We start from the raw sequence: 23,645 nt of genomic DNA, 5'->3' as shown, positions 1-23,645 counted from the left end.
TCAGTGTTTCTCTCTCACATCTCTGTCGGTCTGTCTGTCTTTACCTCTCTCCCCTTGTCTTTCTCTCTACTTTCTGATATATCTTTATATCTTTCTGATATAATAAATCAATAATTATATTTTTGGATGAGGAAAAGAAAAAAGTAACATTGGTACCCCCCCCCACGCTTTTCTGTGGATCAGTGTTTGTTGAGATACCAAATACATCAGTACTTTTTTAGTCCTTAGTACTTTCAAATAACTTCACTCATGATCTAAATCATGAGTTACCGAAAAGTTTTTCAGAATGATCTCCAGAGATACTGCAAGCCTAGTATGCACCTGAAGTTTAGTGTCAGAAAATGAAAAAAAAAAGCATGCTACATGATTGCTTATGGGAATCATGAGATAGTCTAATCTCTCAGTATTTAGCATAGCCTTTGTTAGAGAATTACAAATCTGGCTATATATAAAAAATACACACTAGGCCCTGACTGATTTGGCTCACTTGCTTGGAGTGTCTGTTGTCCTGTAACTGAAAGGTTGCAAGTTGGATTCCTGGTGAGGGCACACACCTAGGTTGTGGGTTGAATCCCTAGTCTGGGTGTGAGTGTGTGCGATCTCCATCCAGGTGCATATGGGAGGAAACCAGTTTGTGCTTCTTTCACACATAGATGATTCTTTCTCTTCCTTCCTCTCTGGTTTCCACTTTCTCTAAAGCAGTGAAAAATGTCTTCAGGTGAAGATAAAAAAATACACATTCATCAGGTGATAACTGGAAATGATGAGTGTCCAGGACCAGATTGGAAAAGCAAGGCTCAGCTCAGAGAGGTCAGTGTCTAACTTTCTGTAGCCAGTAAGTGGCAGAGACAGAATTTAAAGTCAGCTTTGTCCAACGAAAACACCTGCATTCTTTCTACTTTCCTAAACTGATTCTCAAGCTTTTGAAAATGTTTCTTTTTTCCTGTAAATAAAGAGTAAAACTATTAGGGTGAGGGTGGACAGAAGGAACAGAATTAAGTGGTCCATTCCTAAAATATATAGAATTAGAAGCATTTGTTAGTCCTTTCTGCCTCATGATTGTGGAGTATTACAGGTGTGTTTTCTTTCAGAATACTCAATAAACCAACTATTTGAATTTTAAAAGTAGGTAATTAGTAGAGTGATTATATGAGTAATGACAGGTCTTATCCACTGAGAAATTCTTTTAAGTTGCAGGTCTTCTGGTGCACTCTGTTCTGGATAGCACATAATTGAATGCTCATATGACACAAAAATTTAGAAGTAAGCATTCCAAGTAAATAATGCTTTGAACTAAGAGCTGAATAATATGAGGGAGCCAGTCAGAGGAAGGTCTGGAGTACAGGAAATTAAAATTCTATCTTCTGAGAAGTTGCACAGGGTTGTGTCTCCAAGGTGTGTGTATATTAGAGGGGCAAGGTCATGCATGTCCTATCCTATCCTCTGTAGCTATTAACAACATATGATTAGGAGGTCTGACTCAGGGGCAACCAGTTGGCCCTCCTCTTTATCCTGATAGTAAACATGGCAATAATAAGCATTTAGGAATGGATTAAAGATGCTTCACTATATCTCCCTAAAATTTTATAGACTTGTTACTTGTAAAAACCAGTATTATTTTGGCCACATGAGAGGGACAGAATTCATTGCTACTCCTAGCTGTTCTTATCGATTAATTCCATTGCCCACTCTGGTGCCAGAGTTTAGGCAGAGGAGCTGAAAATGGAGAAGTCAGCGGCATTCACTACCAAAGCCGATAGGTAGTGACAAGGATTGAATCTTTATGGGTGCTTCATTCAGGTGCCAGTGATCTGAGAAGACAGCAGAGTGCATACCCTCAAAAACCATCTTACCATCTCATCTCAAGCCAACCCTTTTTATAGAGCGAAGGAAAGGGTAAAGGGTTTTGGGAAAAGGTTAATCAGATAAGAGTAGCAGCAGTTTTCCTAGTATTTTTTATCTGGTGATCAACAATTCTTTATCTGAGTCACAGACGCTCCCTCCCTTGGACACAGTAGCTCAGATGCCTTCTCAAGGTGGCTTGCACACCACCTAGGGCACAAAGGTTGAATTGCTTGTGGACCTGGAATTAGGCATTTCAGTTCCTGGAGCAGCAGCTCTCCACATGCATTAATCACTTAAGCCTATTGACTATGACTGAAGCTAAAATCTCTAACTCTTAAATTTCCCCTATCAGAGGTTTTTAAAAATAATTTATTTTGTTGATTATGCTATTGTAGTTGTCTCAATTTTTTCGCCTTTGCTCCTGTCCACCCAGTAACCCCATTCTCTCCATCAATCCCCTCCCACTTAATTCATGTCCAGAGGTTGTGCATATAAGTTCTTTGGCTTCTCCATTTCCTGTACTATTCTTGACACCCCCTTGTCTGTTTTGTACCTACCAATTACGCTTCTTAATGCCTGCACCTTTTCCCTCTTTCTCCCAGTTTCCCCTCCCAGCTGATAACCCTCCAAATGATCTCCATATCTGTTATACTGTTCTTGTTCTGATTGATTTTTTAGATTAATTTGTTGGTAGTTGTAAATTTCTTGCTATTTTAACATTGGTGGTTTTGATTTTTTTAAAAATAAGAGCTTTTAACATTTCATGTAATGATAGCTTGATGGTGATGAAGTCTTTTAGCTTTACCTTGTTTGGGAACACTTTATTTGCCCTTCCATTCTAGATGATAGTTTTGCTGGGTAGAGTAATCTGGGTTGTAGGTCCTTGCTTTTCATTACTTTGCATACTTTTTGACAGTCCCTTCTTGCTTGCAAAGTTCCTTTTGAGAAATCAGCTGACACTTGTATGGGAACTCCTTTGTAGGTAACTTTCTGCTTTTCTCTTGCTGCTTTTAAGATTCTCTTTATCTTTAACCTTTGGCATTTTAATTATGTGTCTTGCTGTGGTCCTCTTTGCATCTATCTTGTTTGGGACTCTGTGCTTCCTGGACTTTTATGTCTATTTCCTTTGCCAAATTAGTGAATTTTTATTTCATTATTTTTTCAAATAAGTTTTCAATTTCTTGCTGTTCCTATTCTTCTGTTGTCCCTGTGATTCAGATGTCCGTACATTTGGAGATGGGTCAGAGATTCCTTATACTATCCTTGTTATTTTGTATTCCTTTTTCTTAATGCTGCTCTGGTTGAATGCTTATTTCTTCCTTATTTTCCAAATCATATAATTTGAATCCTGGCTTCATCTTCTCCACTGTTGGTTCCCTATAGATTTTTTTAATTTCACTTAGTATAACCTTCATTTCTTCCTAGGTATTTTTTATGTTGTTGCCATACTCTTTGAGTTATTTGAACATCCTGATCACCAGTGTTTTGAACTCTCCATCTGATAGGTTGGCTATCGCTGTTTTGTTTAGTTCTTTTGTGGGGTTTTGTCTTGTTCTTTCATTTGGGCTGTATTTCTTTGTCTCGTAAATTTGGCAGCCTCCATGTGTTTGTTTCTGTGTATTAGGTAGAGCTGCTCTGAATCCCTCTTTTAGTATCATGACCTGTTGTTGAAACAGCACTCGTAAATTGTGTGGAGTGGAGACATAGGTAATTGCCAGGGTGGGGCAACCCACTTCACCACTTTGTGGCTCTGTGTGGAGGGAGAGCTCAGAGTGGGGGCAGTGCCACTGCCTGGCTCCTGGTTTGCACAACCCTTGACCTGTTTCCAGTCACTTCACTTACACCCCATGCAACTGGTATCCATCTAGCTGTTGCCTGGTGCTGAATTCCAGAGGAACTGGTTCTGCATAGGTTCTAAGTCTGTGAGGACCCTTTAAGTAGAGTCTCCTGAAAATCTAGCAGTTTCTTCCATTTTTCCCCCAAACCCCACTGGTTTTTGTAGCCATAAGTTATGGGGATATCTCTCCCTGGTGCTGGAAACTTGGGCTGTGTGGTCTGGCCTTGGGCTGGGATTGCTCACTCCCACAGTATCCCTCCTGGTTTTTATCTACCACATGTGGATGTGGGACTGCCTGGTTTACCACCGCCTCCTCCGTACCACACTGCATCTCCATGCATTTCTGCCCCTCCTCCTACCTGGTTTGATGAACATGGTTTCTTTAAATCCTTGTTCGTTGCATTTCCAGTCGCTCGATTTTTGACAGTTCTGGGCTTTGTTATGAAGTCTGGTTGTAATGTGTTAGCATGAGGAGGTGAGGTGTGCTTACCTACACCTCCATCTTGACCTGAAGTCCTGGACCACAGGGATTCTGAACCATCATTTCTCCTTTGGCAAAGTATCTTTTCCAGTTGTATCATCATACCTCTTTTTCTGTATATCAAGGCTGTGAATGAAAATGGAAGGATATACTGAATATCCTTAGATTTAATTTTTTTAAGTATTAGTCTCATAGTAGACCACAATTTAACATTGAGCTTTTTAGGAATATGTAGTTATCTTTCCATTTGATTTGAGCACAGGAAGTCTGTTCTTCTCATCTTACTTTCATTCTGAAGCAGATACTTCTCCAAATGCTTCATTTAAAATTAAATTGTTTATCCATAGCTAGACAAGGACATGTGGTGGTAAATTATTGAAATTGATGAGATTTGATTGAATTTTTCTGAATTTAATGTGTCTAATCAACATTGCTCTCACAGCATTATTATTTTCCCATTGCTTGCTGCTATAACAGATGACAGTATAACTGTGACCCAGACTGATACTACATAAAAAACAAATGTACAAGGAAGTAGACAGTGTACAGTGAGCATTTGACAAACAGGGACAAATAACATTTTCAGGAATGGTTGTTTTATTTGAGAGGGTTTAAAATTTTTTTCACTAGGAGACTAACCATCTCTCAATATAATGTAGGTAGGCTTTACCTACATTCTAATTTATAAACCAAATTATGGTGTAATTAATAACACAACATTGTTATCAGTTATGCCACTGAATCTTACCAAGGAAATTTTCATGATTCTGTTCTTATCATAATAATGGGAACCAGAAATGGAGTAAAGAACTACCTTTTTTCCTCAGAAATACTGTAGTGTACAGTTTCAACTGTGTAACTTAGGTGACCATATAATATGTCATCCAAACTGTAACTGTCAGATTTTGCTTTTAAAACATGCATCCAGTTGACATGAATATTAAGTCACAAATGAAGAAGACTATTATAATCCTGAAGCATTAAATACTACATATTAAAGAGATACATAGTACTTTTATAACTTGTGAGCATATACTGTAATGTTATAGAATATCACAAATTTTTAAGTGTGCTTTTGGCAATATTTACCTGAACTGTAAACCCATTTTGACATTTTGTTCTACTTAAGCTGTATATTTGAGAGCCCATATCAAGAACAGGTTCAAGAAAACTCCTGGGCCAAAACTAGAAGTTGTTTGTGTGTACATAAGAAATATATTTCCAATCAGTCTTGTTTGGCATATGTCAACAGCACCTTAGAAGAACTAAAGAGTGTGGTCCCAGAAACACTATTTTTTACTGAGTATAGTATTTAGGACAGTACTTAGTTTATTTAGTTTGTCAAAATTTTCAGCAAATAGATTGTTTTCAGTTGTCACAAAGACATGACTACAGTCATCTACAAAGTACCAAATAGATAGTGATTGTAATAGCTGTGGATGTTCAAGGTAAATATTTAAGTCTGAAACATATTTTACCACTATTTCATATTGGGTTATTAAGCCATAAAGATAAGAGTATAGTATAACGTACATATTATCTTTTTAGTCTAAACAGTTATTTTATGTAAGAGGACATGGAAACACTGTTGAATCGGTCTAGACAACTACAGAGTGAGGAATTAAGTAATGCAGTACTTCTTACTTCCATTTAGTGTACTTCTCACCATTTACTACTACATAGGACAATTTCTTTGGCTATTTTTATTTTTAAAAATGCACAAACATGGTAAAAATAGCAAAGACAACATAGTACACAGTTTATAAAATGAAAAGTATGTCTTTACCAACTTACAGTGCTATCACCAGAGGTATAATTTCAAGTGTATATATCTACAGAAATATACATCTATAGCTGCATTTTAAAAACAAAGGGAATCCTACTATTTGTTTTATTTGTATTTTGCTATTTCATTTTTAATACTACATTTTAGAGATTTTATAGTATTGAAAATATAGTATGTTATACTATTTCATCTCCATTTTATTGGTGCCCCAAATTTCCCTTTTATAGGTGTAACAATATGAATTTAACTGCTGCCTAATTTATGGACATTCAGTTATTTGTCATTTCTTTTCTATTCAAACGTATTACAATAAGCAGGCTTCTAAGTAGATCTTACTTAAATATAGGCATAGTATAATTTCCTAGATATATTTGTATAATAAAAATGTTAGCTATTAAAAATTTCCCTTCAAAACATTGTTGTAATATATACATCTAGCAATAGTATATGAGAATTCCTGCTTTCCCACAGCCTCACCAATAGTGGGTTTCTACTATGAAAAGTAAAAATGATATTTCATCATTGTTTTGATTTGAATTTCTTTATGTATGTATTAGATTATAGAACATTTTAAAATTTTACTAGCCATTTGTATTTATTTTTCCTTGAAGTGGCTATAAATACCTTTTTATATTTTTTATAAAGTTTTTTTAATCTTATGATTTGCATAAATATTTTTCATGTTATGAAAAATAATACTTGTTTTGTAATAGGTTTTACAGTATGTCTCTTTTAAATTTGCTTTTTTTGTCTTTTAGTCTGGTCTTTTTATTTATTTACTTTTAAGATTTTACTTATTTATCTTTAGAGCAGAAGGAAAGGAGAGAAGGAGAGAAATATCAATATATGGATGCCTCTCATGGGTCCCCTGTTGGGAAATGGCCTGCAACCCAGGCATGTGCCTTGACTAGGAATCAAACCGCTATCCTTTGGTTCACAGGTCTGCGCTCAATCCACTGAGCTACCCCAGCCAGGGTACTCTGGTCTTTTTCTATAGCTGCATGTATCAATCATTTCCCTTAAGATATAGGAAGCTCCTATTAAAAATTATCCATGTTTTCTTCTAGTACATTTGTGATTTAGTCTTTTAATATTTTCATCTGTAATTCAACAAAGATTATGTTTGTATAGTATATATTTTTAATTTATTGACACTTATTTTTGGAAACAAAAATAAACAATTTTATTTTATCACTTGAAATTTAAAAAGTCACTTTTTAATTTCATGAATTCCTTAAGAAGGCAGAGATCAGCACTAAGGGAAAAAAAGAACTGAAATCTCAAAATTCACATATTTTTAAATTTACCAATTAATGAATGATGTATATTGTTCATGACAGGAAAATTCCAAGAAACTTTTTTACTTATGATAATAAATTATTATATTTAAGCAATGAATAAATCAGCAAAAGTATCATAGAATAAATCAAATCCTTATTGACATACTTTTAGCAGCAATTCCAGTTCATACGCTAATGTTAATTTTACCTGAGAGATACTTTTACTTATCAGTAAGTCCCTATAACTAACTGTACAAATAAAGTCAAAATGCGAATGTTATAATTTAAGCAGGATGCAGTAGTCAGGCGTTGAGTAGTTATATATGTACCTTGAAAAGTTCACTTCAAGTCATCATCATTACTAAGTAAAAAGGCAATTACTTTGCATCTTTTTTTCTAAACTTAAAAAAGCAGCTTGGAGATTATAAGGATTCTGATGGCTGACATCTCTGTAAGGTTTGTAAATATGTAAATAATCCATTCACTTAGAAAACTTGAATATTTAGCAATAAAAGAGTATATATATATATATATATATACACTGTAGAGTATGTGTGTGTGTGTGTATTTATCTGGGATTGAGAAGGAGAGAAGTAAGGTCAGGTGACAGGTGAAATGTGAAATCTGTGTGAGGGAGAGGAATTAGTAAATGCAATTTAACTTTTTCCTTTATACTCTTTAATTTACTTTGAATAGGGTAGCATTTTTTTCTATTATAAAAGTAATACACCATGATATTAAAACTATTTGGAAAACACAAAAAAGCAGAAACAAGACAGTAAAATCACCCTTGATATTATTATTACCACTTAGAAAAAAGTTACTATCAATATTTTGATATGTGTATATATGTGTGCATACAAAAATATAGGCCTATACTTTATTCATGATTGTAGATTCTGATCTTTGACTATTAATGTATTATGAACATTTGTTTCTGTTAATAAATAATTGTTTTGTGACATTTTTATTGTCACAATAAAAATGTCACAATATAGTATTCCATACAATGGATATTTTATAGTAATTTAGGCAATGTTTTTTAAAATTTTTATTGAATCTATTTGGATGATATTGGTTAATTAAATTGTATACATTTCAGATGTACAATTCTATAATACATCATCTGTATATTGTACTGTGTGTTTACCACCCAAAGTCAAGTATTTTTCTGTCACCATTTATCCCCACTTTACCCTCTTCTATCTCCACATACCCCTTTCCCTCTGGTAATCACCATACTGTTGTCTGTGTCTATGAGGGTTTTTTTCTTACTTGCTTCACCTTTTTCACTCAGCCTTTGCCTACTCCCACCCATGTAAGAGCTATCAGTCTGTTTTATGTATCTATGCACAGTCTGTTTCTATTTTGTTTATTAGATTCCACGTGTAAGTGAAATCATATGGCACTTATCTTTCTCTGACTAGCCTAACACTTGCTAGGTCCATCCATGCTGTTGCAAAAGGTAAGATTTCCTCCTTTTTATGGGTGAGTAGTATACCATTGTGTAATGTACTATGGCCCTTTTTTTTCCATTTGCTTTATTTTTATTTTTATTTTTTTAAATGTATTTTATTGATTATGCCATTACAGTTGTCCCATTCCTCCCCTTCACTCCCCTTCACCCTGCACACCTCTCACCCACCATTCCCCCCCCTTTCGTTCATGTCCATGTGTCACAAGTTCTTTAGATTCTGTATTTCCCATAGTATTTCTGCCCTCCCCCCCCCCCCCTGTCTATTTTCTACCTACCGTACCATGGCCTTTTTTATCCACTCATCTACTGATGGGCATTTGGGCTGCTTCCAAATCTTAGCTACTGTAAATAACACTGCAGTGAAAATAGGGGTACATATATTCTTTCAAATTAGTGTTTTGGGTTTCTTTGGATATATTCCTAGAAATATAATCACTGGGTCATAAGGCAGTTTCATTTGTGATTTTTTTTGAGGAAACTTCATACTATTTTCCACAGTGGCTGCACCAATCTACATTTCATCCAATAGTGCATGAAGGTTCCTTTTTCTCCACATCTTCACCAGCATTACTTGTTGCCTGATTTATTGATTAAACCATTCTCATAGGCATATTATGATATCTCATTGTGGTTTTAATTTGTATTTCTCTGATCAGTGATATTGAGCATCTTTTCATATGTCTTTTGGGCATTTGTATGCCCTTTTTGGAGAAATGTTTATTCAGGTCCTTTGCCCATTTTTTTAAATTGTATTTTTGGGGGTGTTGAGTTTTATACTCATAAGTCCTTTATAAACTTTGGATTTTACCCCCTTATCAGATGTGTATCATTGGCAACTATGTTCTCCCATTCAGTGCATTGTCTTTTCATTTTGTTGATGGTTTTTTTCCTCTGTGCAAAAACTTTTTAGTTTGATCTAGTCCCATTTGTTTCTTTTTTTAACTTGCCTGAGGATTCATATCTGAAAAATATATTGCTGTGAGAAATGTTCAAGATTTTATGGCCTGTGTTTCTTCCAGGATTTTAATGGCCTTAGTCTTACATTTAAGTCTTTAATCCATTTTGAATGTATTCTTGTATATGGTATAAGAAGGTGATGTAATTTTATTTTTTGCATGTATCTGTTCAATTTTCCCAGCAACATTTATTGAATAGACTGTTTTTACTCTACAGTATGTTTTTGTCTTTTTTGTTGAATAGTCATTAACCATAAAGGCATGGGTTTATTTCTGGGCTCTCTATTCTGTTTCATTTATCTATATGTCTGTTTTTATGCCAGTACCATACTGTTTTGATTTCTGTGGCTTTGTAGTACAGTTTGATATCAGGTATGATTTGTCCAGCTTTATTCTTCTTTCTCAAGATTGCTGTGACTATTCAGGGTCTTTTATAGTTCCATATACATTTTTGGAATATTTGTTCTGGTTCTTTGAAATATGCCCTGGGATTTACTTATTTATTTTTTAAAAGAGTTTATTTATTTTTAAAGAGAGGGGAAGGGAAAGAGAGAGAGGGAAAGAAACATCAATGTGTGGTTGCCTCTTGCGCACCCCTGCTGGGGACCTGGCCTGCAACCCAGGTGTGTGCCTTGACTGGGAAATCGAACTGTGACCCTTTGGTTCACAGGCCCATACTCTATCCACTGAACTACACTAGCCAGGGCACACTCTTGAATTTAAATAGGAATCGTGTTGAATCTGTAGATCGCTTTGGGTAGTATGGACGTTTTAATGATGTTAATTATTGTTATTCATGAACACAATATATGATTCCAATTATTTGTATCTTCCTCATTTTTTTTCTTCAGTGTTTTATAATTTTCCCTGCCTGATTGATAGTTTATTATTGTTGTTTAAAAATGCAAGTGATTTCTGGATATTTTTAATCTTGCTAATTTACTGAATTTATTGATCAGTCCTAGAAGTTTTTGGTGGAATCTTTAGGGTTGTCTGTATACAGTGTCATGTCATCTGCTAATAATGACAGTTTTATTTCTTCCTTTCCAATTTGGATGCCTTTTATTTCTTCTTCTGGTTTGACTGTTGTGGCTAGGACTTTACAGTACTATGTTGAATAAGAGTAGCAAAAGTGGATCCCTCTATTGTTCCTGTTCCTAAGGGAAATGGTTTTCGTCTTTGTCCATTGAGTATGATGTTGGCTGTACATTTGTCATTTATGGCCTCTACTATGTTGAGGTATGTTTCCTCTATTCCAGTTTGTCTCTATTAAAAATAATGAACAGTGGATATCATTATGTAGATATTTTTTAATGAACATCCCTGATTTTGTTAAGATAAATTACTATAAGTAGAATAGTTGAGTTCAAAATATATGCATTTTTCAAGCATGGTATGCTTTTAGCTATGTGACTTACACATTATTATAGCTTTACCAGGAGTCTCTGAAAGCGCCTGTTGTCTTATATCCTCATCCATTCTTGGTATCTAACATTATATGGCTCAAAGAAAAGCTCTCAGTAGTCTAGGAGGGGTGAGAACACAGATGTGGGAGGAGGTCAAGCATAGGTAACTGATATTTTTGTCTAAGGGATTTTGTAGGCTGCCACATGCTGTGAAGAGCGTGTTCTCCACAGCAAACTTCCATTTCAGAGGCAGCTCAGACTCTGGGTGTTAACTTGCCGCAGTCAAAATGTCTCTGTTTGCTTCAAGGCAGTGGCCTGACCCTTCAAACACAACCCATATATTCAGTGATTGAGACCACTTACCATACTAATCATTGCGCACAGAAAATACATAAAAGATTTGTATTCATTACTCAATATATTTTGCTACTCAAGTGTCATGAAACATTCAGGGTGTATTAACTGGTNAACTTCCATTTCAGAGGCAGCTCAGACTCTGGGTGTTAACTTGCCACAGTCAAAATGTCTCTGTTCGCTTCAAGGCAGTGGCCTGACCCTTCAAACACAACCCATATATTCAGTGATTGAGACCACTTACCATACTAATCATTGCGCACAGAAAATACATAAAAGATTTGTATTCATTACTCAATATATTTTGCTACTCAAGTGTCATGAAACATTCAGGGTGTATTAACTGGTAAATGCACACCTGGAGTTTGTTACTTAGCTTTAGAAACTGCTAATTTAAAAAAAATCAAATATTTGATTTTGAGGAAAAAATCAGTTTTGGATTTTGAGCATTATATATCATCTTTCATTTTGGCCCAATTAACCCAGCAGGTGTGTATAAATTAGGTCACTACTTTGTCACCGTGGTAACATGCTCTGGGTAGGTGGATCTTAACCACCTCCAACACAGGTGATGTTGTCTGAGTGAGTTTTAAGAGATGCTTTGCAAACAAACAAGGCAGAATTTAATATGTTACAGTGTAGAAAATAACTCTGATGCTGGTTACCAACAGATAATATTCTGTGACATGAGAATAAGTACAGTACCACTTCAAATTTGTATTAACAGGAGGGATCTAATGGGCTTTAGAAACAGAACTTTTACATAAAATTTATAATCTCTGAAAGGACAGTAAAACTTACAATCATTCACGAGGTCATTATCTCATTCCCTCATTGAGCCAAGGGGTTCGGGGACCAGGATCCAGTTCCCTGAAATTTAAGGATGATTTTAGAGTTACGCCATGGTTTTAAGAGGGTCAGTTCCCTCTTGCCTACTCATTCTAGTGACTATATTCTAGGCAGTCCTAGAAGTTTTTTAAATAGCCAGTGTCTAATAATGTGTCTAATAATTTCTTCTAAGTGTTATTTTTTTATCATTACTGATAATTGTTTATGGGTTAAGGAGTTGGCAGACTTCATCTATGCCAGCCCTCTAGCTTTAATACAAGTCTCTAACTGAGGCTTCTTCTCCCCAGGTGGAAAATCAGACATGTTTCAAGATTGTTGGTAGAGATTGTACAATCTGTTTGACTGGTGAAGGTTCCAAATCATGTGGGCATCCTGCAGCCCCACAGAGTGGGAGAATTTCTTCACTTAATCACTGACAAGTTCACACCTCTTTTGGTCATAAAAATTGTAAATCTGCATTATCAGATGCAGAAAATAGGCCAAATTAATGGTATTAAATGTATTTCCAATGAAGTGTATCTCCTATGACCACTTTTTAGCATCCAGTCACAGATGATATTTCCATTGAGTCTGTGGGGCCAATTCATATATGGCTTTATGTTTTTCAATATGTCCTAGTTTTCTGTCTTACATTTGTATCACTTGTTATAATTTTGGAATATTTTATATCACATTTCTTCTTTTACTTACTGATTTTAGAAAGAAAGGAAGGGGAAAAGAGAGAGAGAGAGAGAAAGAAAGATTTGTTGTTCCACTTATTGATGCATTCATTGTTGGAATCTTTTATATGCCCTGACCTGGGATCATACCCTCAACCTTGGCATATTGGGACAATGCTCTAACCAACTGAGGCACCCAACCAGGGCTCATTTCTTTTTGTTAATATTTTACAATGGCATTTCAGAAACTTAAATCCCTGTAATATTTATTTTCAGTTGGTTGTGATCACAACTTTATTACTTATTTTGTGTGTTTTCAGTAGTGAATATTTACAAAACAGTGAACAAACTCTTCAAAATTCCTTTCTGTAATTTCCCTCTCCATGTGTCAAGGATGAGAGGGACAGACAAGAGTCATAGTGACTTACCCTGAGTCACAGAGTATGTGAATTTACTTTCCAATTAATAGAGGGCTCCTGGATGTTTTTCAGATCTTTTTTTCCTCCTTATCTCCCAAGAGCACTCCAGTTTGGAGACTTATGTACAAAGGGATAGCATTGCTAAGTGGAGGAACAGGAGACTCGAGTACTCTTTCCCTTCCAACTTCTCTTTCACCATATACTCCCTCTGTATGTTTGTCTTTTCTCCCCATCTACTTTCCAGTGGATTTTTTTCTTTCTGGGGAGCTGGTTCATAACATACAGACCAGAAGTCTCATTAAACTCTACTTACTTGCTAAGATATGGGTATATGCATTGTTCCCTGGAGAATAGGATGCCGTATTCTACCCTTCTTGTTCAGAGAACAAGCCCGTGGCAGCACAAATGAGCTCAGTAGAGTTTTATCACAGTGGAGTCCCAGGTTGTTCTAGGAACAAGACTCAAAACAAAAATATGTAAAGGGATTGAATTCATGAAATCTATTAAGGAAATTGTAGTAGATTCAGGGAACTTGGATCCCTGAATTAATAGTAACCAAGCTGGAAAGGAAATGGGCAGTTAAACAAAATAGTGCTGTGTCTTTCTTTCATTGCTTGATGAAATAATTTTTGCCCCTTTTAACTAGTATGTTAAAAAAAGAGCTTGGTATATCTGAAACAAAGAGCTTACACAGTCACCTAGCTGGTTGGTTTTTATACCTTCCTTTACTGAGTATTGTCCTTCAGTACAATACAGAGCCATTTCTTTGTTCTCACAAGCTAGCAGTTAAATTGTATGTAAATGTATGCAAATTAGATGCTGTCTAATAAAGAGAGTCATTAGATGGAAGAAATATTTAGTTTAAGAAAAAAAAGCAGGTGTATTGTGTAAAAGAAAATGTAAGGCTACAAAAAGCCCAAACTTTGGTGGACAGTTTTTGAAAAAATTATTAAAATAGATTTTTAAAAGGCTTACGTCTTCCTGACCTTTCCTTTGTGCTTATATATATATGTGTGTGTGTGTGTGTGTTTTAAATATTTACATATAAAACTATGGGATTGGCTTCTTTCCCAGAATTACTGGAAGCACCTTCACGAGGAACATTTGGACTTGAATAATCTCCACAGCAGCATTTTCTTTCTTGAATTAAATGAATTGTAAAATGGATGGTTGGTTCAGGAACACTGACTACTTATTTGTGTTCCTTTCCTTTAGGTCGGTAGGGGCTTACTGGCTGCCTTATTTGGGTACCTTGCAAATGATCATCTTGATTACTTTAAGGTCCCCCTTGTGCACCACTTAAAGGATGTGAAGACTATAAGCTCCTTGAGAGGAACCAACAGTTCTTTTTGAGATGGATTAATGCTGTATTAAATGCTTAGCAGAATGCATAGTGTTTACTAGGTACTCACATTTACTTGTGAATGATTAAGTGAATGACTGAGTAGATAAATAAATCATAATCTCACATTTTAATGGTAAGTTAAGTGGTCATTGGTATGTCAGATACCATTGTAGTTTCCAACAAACAGTTAGTGAAGCAATTGTTCAGGTTTGCAGATAGCAGTTATATGAAAAGTGCCCGGTGAAAAAAATACTTTGCTGTAGAGTTTCCTCAAGTCAACTGTAGTAAATGTGTTGACTGTACAGCATGTGCATCACTCACTGTGGCCATGATTGTCGAGTGAAGAATAGACATAGTAGTTTCTCCCTAGGACCTCCTAGCCTGCTAGAGGAATCACATGTACACATACTTAGTACATAGCAAAAACTACCAAGTATAGTTACAGACAAAATATTATGGGATCATAAGAGAGAAATTTTGTTTAAAGAGTGTCAGAGATGGTTTCTTGGAGAAAATTACACTGAAGTAAGCCATGAAGGTCTCAAAGAGCAGGTGGTTGGCTGTGGTGGAGTGGAGTTGCAGAATTCTCTAAGTTGCAGTCCCAAGTTAATAGAAATATACTACATTTTTCTATTCTCTTAGGAGTTTCCAGCAATAGCTTGATTTTAACCTCTGCAAACACAAATCAGGGCTGTTGTGGATACAATAATGACTAAATTTGACTTATAAGTCCAAGCCAAAATTTTAATCACATTCAACCATTGAGTAGGAAATAAGGTAAAGTATGCAAAATGACTTTATAACTTTTCAATTCTAAGGCATTAGGATTATAAGCTTTGATTATTATTCATGAGGTGTAAGGTTGTCTATAGTAGGAAATAAAATTTATGGAATAAGAGGTTTAAGGACCTAGAATGGGATACATCATATATGTGTAGTATATACATACTACTTAGAGTTTACAAAATATCTTTCTAAATTACTATTTATTTTCACAACAACCTTTGAGGTTACAGAACTGGCATTATTATTTCTGTTTTGCAGGTGATGGTACAAGTTCTGAGAAGTTAAATGACTTACCTAAGGTCACATAGTAAATGTCAGAGCCAAGTTTTCCTGACAGGTTGTCTAGTTCTTTTCATATACCTCATTATCATCCTGAAACAATGAATGGGAGAATTACATATCTATAGCAACAGCCTACACCTTGGTTCTAGTTTTATTCCAAATGTTTTTCACTGACTTGGTTTTATATCCTCATTTTCTCCATTTAGGCATAGGTAAAATATGCAAAGACTGAAACTGAAGGAGACATGCACGGGCAAGAAGAGCTTATTTTGGTAACTGATATGGATATGAAAAATCATAATGGGTCTAGGGATTGAAAGCATTTTAATTTATTTCTTGACTTTTGAGTTAAAAAGAAGATTTCAATGGTGCGAAATAGGCTGCACCGAACTTATCTTGGAGGTAACCAAAGGGCTGTGGGACTAACAGCTTTTGATATTACTTAGTGCTTATTATTGTTATTATTATTATTTCTTTTTAATTATGCAAAGTGCTAATCAGTTTGATTATGCACAGTGCTAATCAGGTTAATTATGCAAAGTGCTAATCAGTTCTTCTTGAAGCACACGAGGAGAGCAGAGGTGCTGGCAGTGAATGGCATAGCTAGATGGGGGTAGTCACGGCAGTCATTCCTTATTAAGATAGGCGTAGACAAGATAGTGAGGGGGATTTATCCATAAAAATATAGAGGAAAAGAAAGAGAACTATGAGTACAGGAAGGAGTGTGGTTTTGGCAGGACAGTACTTACTCATAGAAAGCTGTTTTTCCCCCTGTTCAATAGTTTGGTTGGATAGTCTTTGCTATATTTTGAAGGCACTCATTTGAAGCCAAAAAGACTGCAGAGGGAAAGAAACAGAGTATTGTATAGCTAGACAAGTTGTCAAAACAACTTATTGTAGTTGGCAAGCACCAATTCCTGAGAGGACAGTAGAGGAAGTAAAATCTAATAGACCTATACATGAAAGAGGACATCAATAAAGAGAACTGAAAAATTAAGGGACTGCCATTCTGATAAAATAAACAGGGCCATCTCACCACTGTATTGTTATTGGATTGGTCATCTGTGTAGCATATTTCCTGAGGTGAACTGAGGGCTTCTTGGTCCTGGCAGTGGTCTCTACTGAGAGTGGTGATGATGACGAATATGACAATAAGGGTTTTATGTAATAGCTCCTAGTTGGATCAGCTTTGTTGCTGCTGAAATCAAAGTGGATTTTAATATTAACTTGCAGGTCTGTGCTTATTAAGCTGGGTGACTTCCTGTGAAGATGAGTTTACAGTAATATGTTCATATGTTTTTATAGAACAATGACCATGGAACTCCCCTAGGAAAGCCCTTTTTATTCTGTTCTCTTGTTCTATTCTGTGGTCAGATAAGCTATCAGTGAAATGCTGCTATACCTACTTGTTTGAACATATTCAAAGAGCAGAACACATTCCAGGAATACTATGTGAATATTCATTTAAAAAAGTATTTTCAGTCCATGTGACTTTTACTTTACTCTGGGATTTGAGCAGGAGATTTATAAATCATTTATGAAAAGGAGGGTCTGCTTTTCTTTTCGTAATCTGACAGAGTGTTTACTTATTATCCCTTTTTAGTCCTATGTGTAACATATAGGACTAAACACATCTTCACAAATGCTTATAGTGAGCTTCATTTCTGGAAATGTCCAAATATGTCAATAATGGTACAAGGTCATTGATAGTGTCATATTAATGAGGTATTTGTCCAGGCCACTTTGCTACTTGGAATAAAGACACACTTTCAGCTTTCAATTAGACTTAACCAGGTCGATTTTCATTTTGAAATATGAAGAGAATGACATAAATCTTTGGTTTCCAAGGAAAATCTAGAGAGAAATAGACTGTTAGAGGACAGTGCCCACAAATTGATAAAGCCTGTTGGGGGCCCTTTAAGAATTTTGTTGGGAAATTTTGTTATAAACAGTGCTTCTGCTCAGCTTTGTGGGAGCATGGTTTTAGCAGTGAAATATTGCTTCTGTGTTCCCCACCTCCCGACACTGAGATAAGGGTGAAATGTTCATATTACCATTTTACTAATCAAAATCTTTTGAGTTATTTCTTAATACATTTAAATTATTTTTTGAATGATTCTACCCAAAGGACACCTTGCAAATTCCATTCATTGATGGTACACCAAACTTTTGATTCCTGATAAAGGCATTTGAAAGCATTTAAAATGTCACAGGAAAGTTTTAGGGAGAAAATGATGTTATTCAAATGGCAGATACAAATTAATTTAGTAACATCTAATGTGGCCAGTCTCCTGATTCATTGCACACTGCACCCACATCATACAACTCCCATACACAGACCCATTCATCCCTTCATGAAACAAATACTAGGGGCACCTTCTCTCATAAAGTGTTATACTGTATTTTAGTTATAGTGCCACTTACTGTCTTAGATAACGGACATAGAGTTGGCCAAAAGAGACAAGATGCCTGGCTTTATGGAGCTCACCTACACAGGATGAAATGGTATTTTTCTCATGATTTCCTGGTATAGGGACAATAGTTTTTCACTCTATTTCTCCTTAGAACTTCACAGTAGTCTGTCATTCAACTAGTTGACCTTATTGTCTTTAATATTGCAAAAAGAGGCTAGATGGTTTCCAAGGTACCTTTATCTCACAGAAGCCATGCTAGCTTTTATTAACTGGGGATGCTATAAATTTTTGCTTTGTTACCTATGAGGTGTCCTAGGATCATACAAAGGCTCTCTTAGATTTTGACCTTTAAGGAAATAAAGTAATTTTTGGCTAATTTTATTAAGACCACCTCCTTGGATATAGGCCAACATTGAATGTGTGAAGGGTAGACATTGGAATCAGTTCTGAGTTTGAATCCTGGCTCAGAAGTTGCTGGTGAGATAGTCATGGCTGCTTTGAGCCCTTGTTGCCTCATACTTCCTACTGCACAGGGTGGTTATGAGTATTAGTTGAAATAAACTCTGTAAATTACTGAACTGAATGCCCAGTGGCACACTGGAGCATAGCTTTGCTCCATTGTCAGTCCCTTTTTTATTTCTGGCAACTGTAGCCTTTCTGGCTCTTGGTACCAAAAATATCTTGAACTAATTCAACTTCTCCCCAAGCTGCATTTTCTTGCATTAAGTCTGTACTTCAATTAACTCAGTATTTTTTCTCGTTACATCTTTGTAGATTATTTCTCTTTGTTCTCTTATGTGTATACTTTGACCACTTCCTGCTCATTCTGAGTCAATTTTTAGTTACTGACTTTCACCATATGTAATATAGCCTTGATTACAACAAAAATATATGTGCAACTCTACTTCAAGCCAATTATGTAGAAATATACTATCTGTGTCAGAGCTGAACTATAGTTGCTTAGGTTTTTGACCTCCTGACTATACTGGAAACTTCTTGAGGGTAAGGATAGTGTCTTTGACCTGTGTATTCCTAATACTTAGTGTGTGCTCTACCAGCAAAGTCCTACAATCTTGGCAAGGGACAAGAAGTTTAAAACAGTTGTACATCTAATAAACTGGTGGGGATTGTGTTGTGGAAGTGAAGATGTAGAAAGCTTCATGGAGCAGATGTTGGGAAGGCTTTCTGGAGAAAATAATTTTTGAATTTGACCTTTAAAGCAAGTACTTAAAATATATTTTGCCTTGTGGAAAACGGGAAGAGAAAATGAATTCTAAGTGGAGATATGAGCCCATGTGTATAAAAAGTTGATTGGTAGCTGGAAGACAGGGGATTAGGGGACACAAAGGAGTATTACAAAGGTAGATTGGCAGTACATTATGAAGGGCCTGTGAACTATTTAGAGTCTTGTGTGAATGATCCTAACTTTGTAAAGTAAGTATCTGTGTGGTAAAGAAAACATTGTGTTGCAACAATATGGACATTAGCTTTTTTTAAATGAAGAAAAATGCTAAGAAATAGCAGCCAACACATACAGGAAAAAGGACAATGAAGGATCATGTTAGAAAGAAGGTCCAAATCTGAATCCAGGCTATACTGCACATTTACTACGTGACCTTAGACAATTCACTGCATCTTCCTGACCATATCTATCTTAAATATTACTTGATACCTCTCATTTAAACTTGTAAGTGTTTAAGTCACATTTATTGATTATAATTAAAGAGAGCTCTTATGTTAGATACTTTGGATTCTAGAAGTTCAAAGTGATTGGGCTTTTTTAAATGGGGGTAGGTGCAGAGAAGATCGTAAAAGGGCACTGCTCAGTGGTCTGCATAGCTTTCAGGTCTGCATGCATGTGGTTGGTATAAAAGTATTCTCATGTAGGTGTTCATAAGCCTCCTCTTTCTTCTACCACAAAAGAGGACTCCCCAGTTCTCCTTCCTTTCTTTTCTTCTAAGAGCTCAGTCCTGCCAGCTATGTGCCAGGACTTCAATAACAGAACCAGGGGGATGGGAGACAGAACTAGAAGAGTGACCATGGCTGTGGTAAGGGTAGAGGTCACTCATCATAAAGTGCCAGAATTTCACTAGAATAAAAAGAAAAGAATATAGATGGAAAGAAATGAATTGGGTGGGGGCGCGTAATGCTCACGAGGGGTGCATGGAACAGAGGGGGATGATGTTAGGGCTGTGAGTGAGTGTAAGAGTAGAGAGGCTTTGCTGTCTGTATTCCATGTGTCCAAGACAGACAAAAGGGATTCTTCCCTCTCCCTCTTTTGGTATTTTCTTGAGAAACAAAAATGGAATTTATTTATTTATTTAGTTATTTTGCTTGGCTGCTATTTCTTTGGATCAAAACTAGGTATAACCTGGAACACAGCTCTGTTCCCACATTTTCACCACCATAACCAACACAACACAGTGAAAAAGCGAAGTTCAGAATTGTTCCAGTGTTTCATATAAATAAATAATCTATAGGCTTTTTCTGTGATTTATTCTCTGATTGTCAGTTGTCCTTGATGTTAAGTTTAACTCCATAAAAACCTAGAATTGAAAGGATGATGGCAACCAGTAAATATATGGTGTGATCTGTAGGTCTCCTGAAGATGGCCTAATTTCTAGGACATTTCACCTACATGCTGATCTTAATTTATTTCTTTTTAATGTTTAGGGGTCAGATCAGCCAAGCAGTTTCATCTTAACCACAACAAACTTACGGTCAAGTTCAGAGGAAAGAACTCTTCTTTTAAGGCATTACTATGTTTTGGAATAATCTTCAGAGGGAGAGATAGTCAGTAATCAAGATTCCTATAAGAAATGTTAGCAAGCAAACATTATCTAATAAAACACTAGTCAGTGTTGTTATTTAGGAATTAAAGTTCAACTGGGGTAAAGGTTGCGTAATGAAATTATTCTCTGTAAATTGACCAACCACCACTGACATAGGTGAATGTGCTTGGGAACTTGGTGCCACCCCAGGGTTGGAATTTCAAGGACTATGTGAAGACTGCAAGGTGGATTTTTTACATGATCTAATGTTCATTTTGGAAACTTTGTTTTGTTTGTCATTTTGGGCATTAAAAGAGAAATGTAGTTTCATAAATCTACATTTTTTATTATTTTTTAGAATAGAATTCCCACTAGATTATGTAACATCAAGCATATGACTACACAAGGATTAGGAAGGCTGTGGCCATTCGGAATACATGTTGGTAATAACACTCATGGAGTTTTACACATGTAGTTGACTGTGAGAAAAGCAGAAAGACTTTTCTGCTTAGATAGAACTTAGAACAATAGAACAACAGAACTTATCTTAGAACAATAGAACTTAGATCAGGAAATAGACTTGTTTTTTAATAAAAATGTAAACAGAGGCATTTGTTGTTAAAATGGTAGCCTTTGAAATTAGCTTCCTGAATTCAGGTAAGAGGAAACACCTTAAGTCAGGTGATTTTTTCCCTCTGATATGAGGGGAAAAATAATCAAACCAATCTGTATACATTTTACTATTAAAATATTTGGGAAAATTGTATTGGTATAAGTTAATGAAAAATGGCAATTTGTTTATTAAAAAGTGTTCTTTTTCATTGATTATGTTCAACTGGTATAAACAAAGATATTCTGTATGGTAGAGGGTTTATTTATATTTGCATTCCTTTCAAGGTTTAGATATTTTTTAGCAGGACTTATTTTTTTGTTTATTGACAGTAGCCCTCAGAACTTTGTACAGTTATAATGTGTACATTATTAGTGGAAGCATTTGAGTTTGGCGGGTAGTTTCTTCAGTCAGTGTAGCCAGAAGAAAATAAAAACTCATTGTATTGGTTTTGATGCCTTGGGTGAACTAGGTTTGTTCCATGGGCTTCTCATTGCGTGGGACAAAATGCTCAGGCGACATAAAGGGAGCTGAAGAAAAGCTGCATTGGTTTTGTTTGTCGACTGCCTAGCTTTTCATCTGCTTGGGAAAGGAGCAGGCCTTATGGCCAGTTGCCAAGTGCTCTATGCTGAGAAATATGTCAGCTGTGGTTACTCTGGGGATTTTGGCGACAATAAGCACTTTTCCTTGAGAAAAATCAGTATAGATGCCACACATTGGAACTGGACAAATTGCTTTTATTTTCTATTTCCTTTAAAAATCATTTTGCTTTCTCTTCCTTTCCCAGCTGTTGCAGCTTTCTTGTTTTTTGTCTTAGATTTTGGGAGAAACACCTGTTCACTGAGACCAAAAGGAAAGCTCATTTATTTTCTTCCACTGTGAACACCTTAAAGTAAGATACTGATTAACCATAACTGAGTAATGTTGAGTAATATTACACAACTGAGTAATATTATTGAGAAGGAGATTTGTCAGTGAGTTGTGTTTGTGGTTGATAAGCGTGGAGGTAGGGGCAATAGAATCAGTATTCCAAGGATATCAATGTAAATCTCAAGCATTAACAAATTTAAATTTTTCACCTTCATGATATGTTTAGCTGAAGATTTTGGGAACCTAACCTGTTCCTTGGAGAAGTCTTTTCATTCACCAGAGTTTGTAGCTGCGAAGAAAATGTACTTCTAGGACTTGGGATGGTTGGATCAGTACACTGTAAATCAGGAGTTAAAAAAATGACCTTTTTTTAATTAATTCTTTCACTTTCTCTGTAGCTCCTTCCCTCTCAAAGGAGGTGATCACATCTGTGTTCCCACTGACCTTGCAATCAAGAACCAAAACTCCCAGGTCAGTGTAGTGGAGGATAGGAGTAGCTTTTATTCTGATATCCAGAGTAAACTAGTTTCACTACCTTCTCTTACTTTACATAAAGAGCTAATCACCTGACGTAGCTGCAAATTGTGTTTTAAAATTTCCCTCCTCCCTTCTTAAAAGCCCAATGCCCACAGATTGTTCATTTTCCTCCTCTGGACCTGCCTTTGTTCTCATTAATCAAAGAGAGGAGGGGGGCAGGGAGAGGGGGAGGGCGGAAGAGAGAGAGGGAGGGAAATAAGGAGATGTATTATAAGAACTGGCTCATACAGTTATGGAGGCAGACAATTTCCAAGATCTGCACATGACAAGCTGGAGACCCAAGAGAACCAATAATATTGTTCCAGTCTAAGTCTGAAGGTCTGAAAACCAGGAGAGCTGATGGTGTAGTTCCTGTCTAAAGGCTGGTGGGCTCAAGACTCAGGGAGAGCCAAGGTTGAGTCCAAGGGAAGGAGAAATTGTATGTATCCTCCCTGTAGAGTCTGTGCCTTTTGTGTTCTTTGCAGATCTTCAACTGACTGGATGGGGCCCTCCCAGATTAGGGAGGCAATCTGCTTTACTTAGTCTACCAATTGAAATGTTATTCTTATACAACCTAAAAAACAACCTTACAGACACACCTGGATGTCTGACCCAGTGTCTGCCTACCCTGTGGCCCAGCCAAGCTGACACAGAAAAGATTGTTATACATGCTTTACCTAATGTAATTCTGACCAAAACACA

General features: G+C 36.0%; 1 protein-coding gene across 6 annotated transcripts in view; it reads left to right on the top strand.

The window, feature by feature from the left end:
* Positions 1-23,645, top strand: part of ZBTB20 (zinc finger and BTB domain containing 20) — an 826,710-nt gene that overhangs the window by 254,204 nt on the left and 548,861 nt on the right. The window contains exon 5 of one of the 6 annotated variants that reach the window (XM_037057417.1): positions 15,969-16,034. The exons of the other annotated variants lie outside the window; for them this stretch is intronic. The gene's annotated coding sequence lies outside the window, so the exon portion shown is untranslated. The remainder of the gene's footprint in view (positions 1-15,968; positions 16,035-23,645) is intronic. 6 annotated transcript variants of the gene reach the window in all.

This window comes from Sturnira hondurensis, unplaced genomic scaffold, assembly GCF_014824575.4.
Source record: "Sturnira hondurensis isolate 20B ecotype Veracruz unplaced genomic scaffold, ASM1482457v3 Scaffold0009719, whole genome shotgun sequence".
NCBI classification, from domain to species: Eukaryota; Metazoa; Chordata; class Mammalia; order Chiroptera; family Phyllostomidae; genus Sturnira; species Sturnira hondurensis.
This window is presented reverse-complemented; position numbering and strand designations above follow the sequence as displayed.